Raw genomic sequence first — 12132 nt, 5'->3', positions numbered from 1 at the left:
TGGCAGCAGCCACGTTTGGCATTTAGAGAAACGGACACTTGAGTCAATTATACATCAAACGACTGGGTTCCATTCTATAAATGCAAACGTGGGCTGCTGCCACGTTGTATTTTAGCATCAACTGAGATATGGGTCCGCAACTGTGTTTTCAAAGCATTCCCTTCTCTACTTTCACTTAGGGTACTTGTCTCCTTCCATTATTTGTTTTAAATGTTTCTATAAAATTTTAATTACCATAATTTATTAAAGTTTTAGTCTATTGCTTGTTTTAAATGGTTTTTTTTTTTTAAGAATTAACTTTATTTCATAATGTTTTAGTCTTAATAAAATGTTATTTTACTACTTAATTAAATTGTCACAATTTATAATTACAGGCTGGGAAGATGTACTCTGAAAGTAGTTATGAAACGTACTAATAAAATAGCTTCACAACGGTTTTGGTGGAATTCCTGGACCCTTTTTTAATATATATTATATTATTACATATCTATATATATATATAGAATAATTATTATAGAGAGATAAGATATTCTATTAGATATGATTAGATAGCTATAAGAGATAGATAGATATATATAGAATATATATATATATATAATATTATATACATATAAAATATGTTTATATGAGAGACGTAGAGAATATATAGAGAGATATATTTATAATAGATATAAGACACATATTATATATAGATATATATAGATATAAACCTGAATCAATATACGATTCTATAAATAGTAGATATATTAATCAGATCTATACAATTAGATAGCATATGAGATATAATATATATATAAATTTGAATATGATTTATATAGAAGTAGATTATTACTATAATATAATAGAAGAATATATTAGATATATATAATAGATAATAGATCTATAATGTTATGATGTAATAAAGATATATAGTATATATAGATATATATATTATATATTCCTACATGATAGATATATCTAGTAATTATAAATATATATTATTATATATTATTAAGAGATATATTGTAGATAGGTGATATATATATTATTTAGACTATATATATTATATATATATATTATATATATAGATATATATATATATATATTATATATAGATCTTAATTTTAATTATTATACTATAGGTTATTATAGTTATTATGATAATATTATATATATAATATACATATATATCTATGATATACTATATATATATAGCATTAATAGCTATTATATATATATATAAGTATATATATAGACATATATTAATATACATATAAATATAATTATACATAATATATATATAGATATATATATCTATAATTAGCTAATATAATATATAAATACTATAATAATATAAATAGATATTATAGATATAGATATTATATTATATATAGATATATATATATATAATATATATATATATATATTATCATAAGATATTTATATATCTATATTCTAATCTAGATATATATATATATATAGATATATAATATATATATATAATATAATATATAAATAAATAATTCTATATATATATAATTATTATATACTAGAGATAGAGATATATATATTATTTATATATTATAATATTATATATATATAATAAATATATATATACTATATATATATATATAGATATATATATATAATATATATTATATATATATATATGTATGTATATATGGTGGCAAATACCAACAGGATAATGATAGGTAGAAATCAAAAGCGGCCTTTTCTCTTTTTTTAAAAGACTTTGTCAAGGAGCGAACGAAAATACAGTTGGATAAAGACTTACAGTTAAAGGAAAAAGGATTCAGGATTACCAGGTGGTTAATTGTCAACGAGGTAACTTTACTTTCCAACAGTATTTCATTCGCTCCTTGACGATGTCTTAATAAAGACGAAAAACAAAACCTTTGGGATTTTCTGCTTATCATTTACCTGTGTTATTCGCTTAACTTATTGAAGTCACCATGCATCTACCGATGATTTTTAATAACACACACGCAACACAACCACCACACACACCACACAAACACACACACAACACAACAAAAACAAACAAACAATATATATTATAATATACTATATATGATAATAATATATATATAAAAGATATTATATATATATCATATACATATATATATAATATATACATATCTATTATATTATAAATATATATAGACATATATATATATATACAATACAATACATAATATATATGAGTTCATCTTATCACATTACCGTGATTCATATACATACATTGAGCTACAAATGTTTCCTTTGATAATCTAATTCGATCTATCTTCGGAATGAAATACATTTTCCTTATAATTTAATTAAACCGAAGGGTAATTTTTACTTTTTACTTTATCATCGACTAAAAAAATTCCCCTTCGGGGTAACAATGGAAATATATTAATTCCGAGGTAGAGCTAATAATTGTTATATATATATATGAAATACTATATAATGTCAGAATCACATTACCGTGATTCTATAACATATATCGAGCTACAAATGTCCTCTAATATCTAATTCCGCTCGAACCTCGGAATTAAAATTATTTTCTTTAGAATAATTTAAACCGAACGAGGAATTTTAGGCCATAATAGATTGCCGGCCCGACGGGCACGAACAACCATCGGACAGCTTCAAATCCAGAGGACGACAGCAGAAGCCTTCAACCCATCCCCCCCACCTCTTGCGGTTTGGCATTTTGGCGGGGGGTTAAGGCATTTTCTCACTGTCGTTCTGGATTCTTGAAGCTATTTCGAGGGTTTGGTTTGGCCCGTTGGCCGGCAAATCTAGTTATCGCATAAAAAATTCCCCTTTGGGGAATAAACATATATGAAAAGTATATTAATTCCGAGGTAGAGCGAATTTAGATATTAAAGGGAACTTTGTGGCTTCTATATACTATATATATATATACATATATATTATAATATATATATTATAATAATATATATATATATTATATAATATTAATTATAGATATATAATTAATATATCATATATATGTTATAATATAATTACAAGACCAGAGTGGATGGAATTAGCACATGGGACTTCATCACAATTCTGCATTTTACCTCCCAATGCCCAACCTGTTGGTCATAACATACTTACAAGGAAAAAATTGCAAGTTAGTGGGTAGTACTCTTGCCTTAGAAATTAGACAAATGAATACTTGATTAGGATGAGGAAAGTGTTCATTAGAAAAAATTGATAGTGGGGTTTTATTGATACAAGGTTCAACAAAAAATAACCTAATATGAAACATGGGGTATGAAACAGGGTAGCAAAAATATAAAATAAGATACGCACGTGCCGTTTGCCGTGCTGTGTGTTTTTTGCTTTGTTTTTGGTCAAGGTGGCCCGTAAAGTACACATTTTAGGCTTCATCAGGAGGCAAGTGTTCATGATTTCAATGTTGGAAGTCATTGTAGCAGGGTTGCGCAAACAAGCTCTCCTGCAGGGAAGTAGAGAGGTAACTTTAGTTAGTGGACCGTGGTGCACAGGACACAGTTCCGTTAATTGTCTCTATTTGTTTTAATGTTGATGCAAGGCATTTGGGAAAACTTGAATGATTACTTGTCAATTGGAGCACAACAGTCACTGAAATAATGAAGTGTTTAATTCACACCAATAACAATGCAGCACCACTATATGTGTTTGTGGTGTATATATAAGAATATATATAAATATAATATTATATATATCTATATTAAATATATGTATAGATATATATAATAATATATAATTAATATATATATATAAATATATAATATAATTTATCTAACCACACAACACATTTTGTTGCTGGCTAGGTAGCAAGTTATATTAAAATAAAATAAAAATGAAGAAACTAAAAAGGACAAAAATATCATGTTCATTTGAACGTTCGAATCATAGAAACATCACTCTAAATAAACAGAGGGTAAATAATTAAATCAGTATTAGGAGAGATTGATTTTCATTTATCTTTGATCCTGGGGTATTAAGGGTTCACCATTAGCTTTTATATTCAGCTTTGGCATCCATTGTTTTATTTCCCACCAATTGCAATTCCTTGTTACTCCACATTTTGGTTCATTTCAATTTTTCACAAAGATTTTCCCGTTCGCAGCAATGAAAACTGTGCATGGTTCCCATGAGCAACTTTCCTTCCTAATTAGATGTTTTTTTGTGCTCTATAGATTTTATTTAGCCCGCAAATTAATTCACTGTTGCCATCTTTATCGTATTTCGTCAATTTTTATCCTAAAATCCTCCATTTTAATGACCATTTCTTTTACGTTTATTTTTTAATTAATTACAGCATTATTTATTAATTAAGTTAATTAAACTATAATATAGAGATATAATATAAGATAAAATAATAATACACATTAGATATAATATTATTGATAGATATATAATATCTATATATATATATAGATATACTTATATAATATATCATATATAAAACCTAAATATATTGTATAACACATACACTTCACATTCAACCACACACCACATCACACAACGCACATATATATATACCTATTAGTATAATCATATTAGATATATATATATATATGTATTATATATATATATATATATATATATTATGATATATATATATATATTATCTATAATTATATATTATATATATATTTTTTTTATTTATATAAATGAATGAATCACCGTATCTTCAAAAAGGAAGGGAAAAAAAATTGGAACACTCACATATGCTATATTTCCTTGAAACAAGATATTTGCATCTGAAAAAAGAAATGGAACTCCTTTAAAGAAAAAACGTACGAAAAACATTAGAATGTAGAGGATAATGTAAAGTACCTGTTTTTTTCTTTTTTTTCTTTTTTTACTAAAACTGAATAACCAACTTATAACTTCAACCATTATTAATCTTTAATTCTCTGGAAATGGGTATTTAATGTTTGTTTGGTGGGTTTATATTGAGGGAACACTTTAAAGCACTTTCATGGAAAAATTTAATTTGGTTCAAATGAAGAGGATTTTTTTCATTATTATAATATTATTATATATATATAATATATATATATATTATATATATATATATATATTATACCATATAATTATAATATATAATACAATATATAATATGCCCCCACCCACTACCATAATATACTATATATATATATAGTATATTATATATAATATACTAGACTATTAATAATATTTACGTAAGAATAAAAGTGTTGTGGTGTGTCTGTGGGCCTAGGCACAATGCGGCTTGGGGATATGCTAAATAAAGCATTCAATAAGGTAAAACCGTACTTCCAGCAATTTTATAGTGAACACGGAAAATTACGTTAAAATATTCTCAGCTAATTCGTGTTTTTAAAACTGCGAAGAAAATCAACGAGAGCTTATTTATTACCCTTTACATAAAATGTTCGTTTTCTCACAGAAGATCCAGTAACTCCGTGGAAAAAAGAGGGCAACTAAAAGTCCATCTCAAATAGTCCTTTGCAAAAATCCTCTTCATATGAAAACCAAATTAAAATTTTGTTTTCCATGAAAGTGCTTTAAGTGTTTTCTCAATAAATAACACCAACACACCCAGTTAAACATTTCCAAGAAAAAATTAAGATTAATAATGGTGAAAGTTATAATTATTGTTAATTCATTATTTTAGTCTGGTACTTTCATTATCTTCCACATTCTAAGGTGGTTTCGTAACGTTTTCTTTAAATAGTTCCAATTTCTTTTCAGATGCAAAGAAAGGAATTATGTTCAAGGAAATATTAGATATGTGACGTGGGTTGCCAATTTTTCCCTTCCTTTTGTAGATACGGTGAATTAATTTATATATAGATATATGGGTGTAGTATAGTGGGTATACGCACACACAACTCACACACACACACACAACACACACCACAACACACACACAAATATATATATATAGAGATATCTAATTATATATATATCATGAATATAATATGGGGGTAGGGTGGTGTTGGTGTTAGACATATATATTATATATTAGTATAATATTATCGTATAGATTATATAGATAGATACTATGATAGCTGGATAATATAGATTAGATATATATATATACAGTATACATATATATTATACAACATAATAGATATATATTATTATTATCATAGAATATATATATATAATATCATAATATATCATATATATATATAATTACTTATATATATGAGTTTGATAGCAAATCACTGTGATTTCATATATACGCACTTAAGTTTACAAATGTCCTTCTGTAAGCTTAATGCGCCTACATATGAATCACGGTGATGTGCTTCTTGACTCATAAATTCGGCTACGTGCTAATAAAAGCACTACACAGTTTGTCGATGGTTCGAGGAGGGTTCAATTGCCCGACTCCAAAACAACGAAATACCTGAGCGCGACAGGGATTTGTAGGTGAGAGGGCGGTGTTAAAATTATATACTCCTCGTGGTATCCGATTATTAATAACAAGAGGAAGTGAAAACGACGATTGCTGTTTGGCTGCTAGCGAAGTTCATAAAACCACCCCCGGACAGCCAGGAAACTTGGGGACGTGAGGTCTTCTAAGTACAAAGACAGTTCAATTTACAAGAATGCAAGGCAAGACCATTTGCATTGAAGTACTGAAAAAATAGACTGCTAAAACATTTGTCATGGTGTTGTAGGTTCCAATACTTTACATTAGTTATGCGGGTTCTTTTCTTTCTTTTAACTTTTAACAAAAAATATACGAACCAGACTTAGTGACGAGGTGGTCAAGAACTTCCTCTTCTTTTACAATAAACTTTCACCCTCCGATCACCTTTCAATCCTCGCCAAGAAGAACCTGCCTCGTTCGGCAAAAAAATAACAAAATTTTTAGCAGTTGAAGAGATTCTTTGTAGAAGATGTGAGTTTAAAAATACAGCTCTTAGCATTGCCACTTGAAAAGGTTGGTACAAACTTTTGCAATATTTTTTTTTTTTTTTTTTGTTTTTTTTTTTTTTTGGGGTTGGGGTGGGGCCGGATGTTGTTTTGAGATTTAGGTTTGCTCTTTTCAACAGTGACTATTTTGATTTGTAATCATTTTGCAACTTTTAACTTTTAACACTAGGATGGCCGAGGGGTGCGTTTTCGACACCTTCAAATTTTAACTTTAACTAATTAGCTATGGACAATAACGACTTGTCTATTTTGGCTCAATGCTGAGGTCTATAGACAATTATTAAATTTTTAAAAAGATGCTGAAACAGGAACCTAAATTTCTTTTTAAAAAAAGATTCAACTGGAAATAGATGGAATATTTGAGGTTTACCTTAAATGCGGCCAAGGTGTCGTTTTTGGACACCTAGGCTATTTATATGGGATAAAATTCTATTTAAAAAAACTTCCTCACAAGCGATAATATTTGTGTTGTGTCCCACCTTAATCTATATATCTATATATTTAATACCAATAACCACACACAACACCAAACAAACACACAAACACATTATCTTATAGAATGACTTTCTTTCAGTATGAGGTTATACCTATATATTTGTGAATTTCTTTTCAGACTTGTTATTCCCTGACTTGAATAAAATTCCTGAGAATTCTGGTTTCGTTTCGGATCCTTGGCAAAGGAAACAGTTAACTAAGCACTCATCATTTCATATTAGCTTAGTGGTAGTCATACTGAATATAGTTAGAGATGGCCTTGCTTCACGGTGTAAGGGAAATAAAAAAGATTTCTATACTGGTAGAAGAAGCATTGAATATTATCTGCAATCAGAAGATGAAGTTTCCAAGTGATGGTAGTGATGGTAGTGAAAAATGAGTTTTTACCACCCAAAAAGAAGTTTCTTGCAAAGATCATCAGATTCTGATAGACTATCAAGATAGTGAAGACGAATCCACCTAGACAAGCAAGTCGGTACCTTCATCAGATATAACAAGCAAGCACTTCTTTAACAGATAGAAATTACCATCACTTACACGGCATGGGATTGCCTTGCCGGGAACCTTTATCATCATCTCGGAAAGGAAGATATAGCCAAAGTCAGGCTATTCAAAGGCTACTTCTGGTAATTTCAAAAAACTCGTTGAAAAATGTTTGAGCTGCAGGAATCCCCCCATATTGATGCTTGGAGAATCTTTCATTGATGAAACTATGCTACGGAAAATTCATAAATGGACAAATCAGTGGAAGGAAAAAAAATCACGATGAAAGTGGGGTGATTCATCCTTAGAAAACGTTTGAGGCCGACATTTTGCTTTGACATATGCAAAGGGGAGGTGTACGGAAAAAGCATCACCAGTGCAGATTTTTTTGTGGAATAAACCTATGGACCAAAAATTATTCGGAGAGGAAAGAAAACCAATGTCTAGAACGTGGTATTACAAGAAAAATACAATAGAGTTCATTAGGATTTGAAATCAAAAGAAGGCACAAGGTCAGAGCGAGGATCAACAAAAGTGGACCAAATTTACCCACATTAGAGGACAATTTTTGACCTATTTGTTGAAAATTGCAGAGGGCCTGACTAATACCCCAACCATTATAGTTTGACAATTGACGAACAAGATATTGCCCAATGAAAAACAGGGTGCCCCATTCATTGTATTTATTTTGCCAAATAAACCTGATTAAGTTTGGAATGAAATTTTGGGTCCTTGACAGAGGTAAGAAAACAAAAATACATTGTAAATGTGATCCCCTACTTAGGGAAGCCATAGAAAAGGAATCAAGGTTAGGGGTTCCCTTGGGCGGAAACTGTTGTGCTCCAGTCTTTACTTGAAGTTGCGTAAGAAAACAAAGGCTATAATGTAACTAACAGACAACTTGTTTTTTACATCTCCTTGAAGTTGCAAGGAAACTGCGCAGATAGAGCTACTTCAATTGTCGGTACTGTTGAGATGGAAATCCAGCAAGACATCTGTCGAAAGAAATGACTTTACAAGAAAAGGGGAAAAAGTATGAATCCAAAATTATATTTTCAAGAATATGAAAGTGAATGCATGATATGTTAATTATCAATGCAAAAGCTAATTAAAAATGTCTGTGCCTCTTACTCAACAATGCATAGGTTCCTCCAACAATTCGGAAAGGTGAGAACGAAGAAAACCAGCAGTCATTGATTTCGTTATTAAGCTAATAAAAGTAGGAGTAAGTACGTAGTCGACCAAATGCTCCGAAAGTACAGTACACGTTGTGCTACAAGACGTTGGCCCCTTGGGAGTTTTTTGAATATACTGGAGATGGGCAGTTATAAATGCAAATGGATTGGAATTATAACAAATCTAGCATTCAGGGAGAAACAATTAGTAGGAAGGAGTTATTTTTGGAGCTCATTTGAAAGTCCTTAGGCATCCATGCTTATGCTTCAGAAGAAGAAGCTTACCGGAATCTTGTCAGATGTGCCGCCACAAGATTCATCATTACCTAAGAAAACGTTCGCAAGTGTCATGGTTAGAAAATGTTCAAAAATGCTTACGAGTTACTGTTTGCCCAAGTATGCAAAAAAACCGACTTGTTGGGCAAATGTGGCATAAAAGGATTGAAAACTAGGGTAGTGTTGTTAACGAAATGTAAAGATTGTTGGGAATCTAAGATATTGATAAATAATTTGGACCTACAGGATTGTAAAAAAAGAATGTTATAGCCTTCTTCAAAATGATGTCAAATGGTGATGTAATAACAAATTATTTTTAAGTTTAAACTATGTATTGCAAACAAGTTAATTGGGGGGTGGGGAGTTAAGGTTTTAATTTCCATTAACCCATATATGATTATTTTCAGTGCCAAATTTCAATAAAAATCATAAATGGTGTTCCGGAAAACGGACACCTCGGCCAATTTTATATATATCAAAAGGGAGCTGGCCATCCTAGTGTTAAAGTTTTATATCTACAGACTTCTTGTAATTTGATATTTAGTTAGTTAGTTTTGTACAGCCCTCCCGAAAATAAAAATATTGACGTACGGAAAAACGTCGGGAATAAATTGACCCCCTTTTTTTAGGTAAGGTCTTTATGTATTCTGCCTAATGATGCCTTGATTTGAAATTTTGGACACAACGTTGTATTCGAAAAAACACCTGTTTCGCTTTTATTTTAATATTAGGTACCAAAGGGCCACCAAAAGGGCAGGGGTTGGGGGCTGTGGGGTGGTTTGGTTTGAAGGGCTTCCCTCGAAACGGAGCGGTCTTACGCCACGTGGGGGAGCCATAGTTAAACTTTCCAGAAATTTTCAGTAATTACCTGGTATTTTAACATTATGACTTACTATCTTGGAAATTGGGGAAAAATATTATGATGGTGGGAGGACATGAAAAGGCTGCAAAGTGGGTAGGGGTTGGGAATGGGGCACACCCGACGAGAGAGTGGAGAGAGAGAGGAAGTAGAGAGATTATAGGGATGTTAAGAGGAAGAAGAGAGAGGAGAGAGAGGAGAGGGTAGGATGGGATGTTAAGGGAAAAGAAAGGGTAAAAAAGTGATAGAAGAGAGAGGAGAGAGAGAGAAGAGAGAGAGAGGATGAGACGAGAGAGGAGAGAGAGGAGAAGAGAGAGGCTTATAGACCTATGGGTAGGGGGCTGGTGGGGGGGAGTGCACTTTTTGCGGGGGCAAATATAAGCTCCTAAAACTCCAGAATTTTAACGGAATCTAGGAAAGATAAACTTTATTGAATACAAACTAATTATTAATTCTTTCTTTATATTCATATAGGAAATACACCACATACACACAAACCACACAACACACACACACACACACACAGATATTATATATATCAGATATATTATATATCTATATATAAAAATATAATATATTAGACTAGCTAATCTTACCCATGAGGTTTAGGGTAGGGGTAAGGGAAGGGAGGGACGGGGAAGTTTCTGGAATTCAATGCAGTTTGCTGAAGGCACGATCCGTTACATGAAAGGAAAGGAAATGGGAAGGGGAGGGGGATGGAAAAAAGAAAGGGAACGAGGGATGGACAATTGTTGTGGAATTGGAAGGGGGAAGGGAAGGATAAAGGAGAAGGATGGGGAGGGGAGCGGGATAAGGAAAGGGGAAGAGTGATGAAAAAAGAAGGGAGGAGGGATGGAGTGGTGGAATTGGGAGTGGGAGAGGGATGGAAGGGTGAGGGGAAGATAGAGGGGGAGGGTAAGGGGAATGGGGAAATATATATATATATATATATATATATATATATATATACTTATATATATATATATATATAATCTCTCTCTCTCTCTCTCTCTCTCTCTCTCTCTCTCTCTCTCTCTATCTATAGTATATATATATATATATATATATATATATATATAGATATATATGTATATGATATATAGTATATATATCTGTATATATATACTATATATATATATATATATATATATATATATATATATATATTATATGTGTGCGTGTGTGTATTCCTATATAGATATAAAGAAATAAAAGTAGTTGTATTCAAGAAAGTTTATCTTCCGAGATTCAATTAAATTATGGAGTTTAGGGGCTTCTATTTGCCCTCACAAAAACTGCTGCAATTAATATAACTTTTTGGTGAATCATTTAATGGGAGATTAAGATGTTGAGCTCAAACCTCTAATAATTTGAAGCCTTTTTGCTCTTGACTTTAGGTGGTATTTGAATTACGACATTGAAGACTCATTTTCTTCATAAAGTGCTGAGTAATGATGATAATGGAAATTGCTTGTAAAATTGATGATGAATATGCTTCAAACAGCCTTTACTTCGAAATCATTTCTAGAAAAAATTATAGTTATTCATGTACAGAGAGATCCATAAGGCCCCGTCCACACGGATGAGCTTTGCTCGATGTGACGTCAGAAGCGCAGATATAGAAGGAAAAGTACTGACTTCCTCCGCTTCTGACGTCACATCGAACGCAGTTCGTGGAGCAAAGCTCGACCGTGTGAACGGGGCTTAACGGGGCCAATAAAGTACCATCTACATATTTTTTTTTGTAAGTGATTAGTTCAAATGCGTCAAAACATCGTTGAAGAATAAGTTAATAAAGTTAGAACCAAGGGGGAATACGTGGCTTGTTTAACAAGTATATTATGCCGACTTTTATGAATATATTGTTTAAATTGAGTATCTGGAAATATCTACTTTACGAAAGTGCTCCCGTTTATGAGAATT

This window comes from Macrobrachium nipponense, chromosome 16 (genome assembly GCF_015104395.2).
Source record: "Macrobrachium nipponense isolate FS-2020 chromosome 16, ASM1510439v2, whole genome shotgun sequence".
NCBI lineage: Eukaryota > Metazoa > Arthropoda > Malacostraca > Decapoda > Palaemonidae > Macrobrachium > Macrobrachium nipponense.
This window is presented reverse-complemented; position numbering follows the sequence as displayed.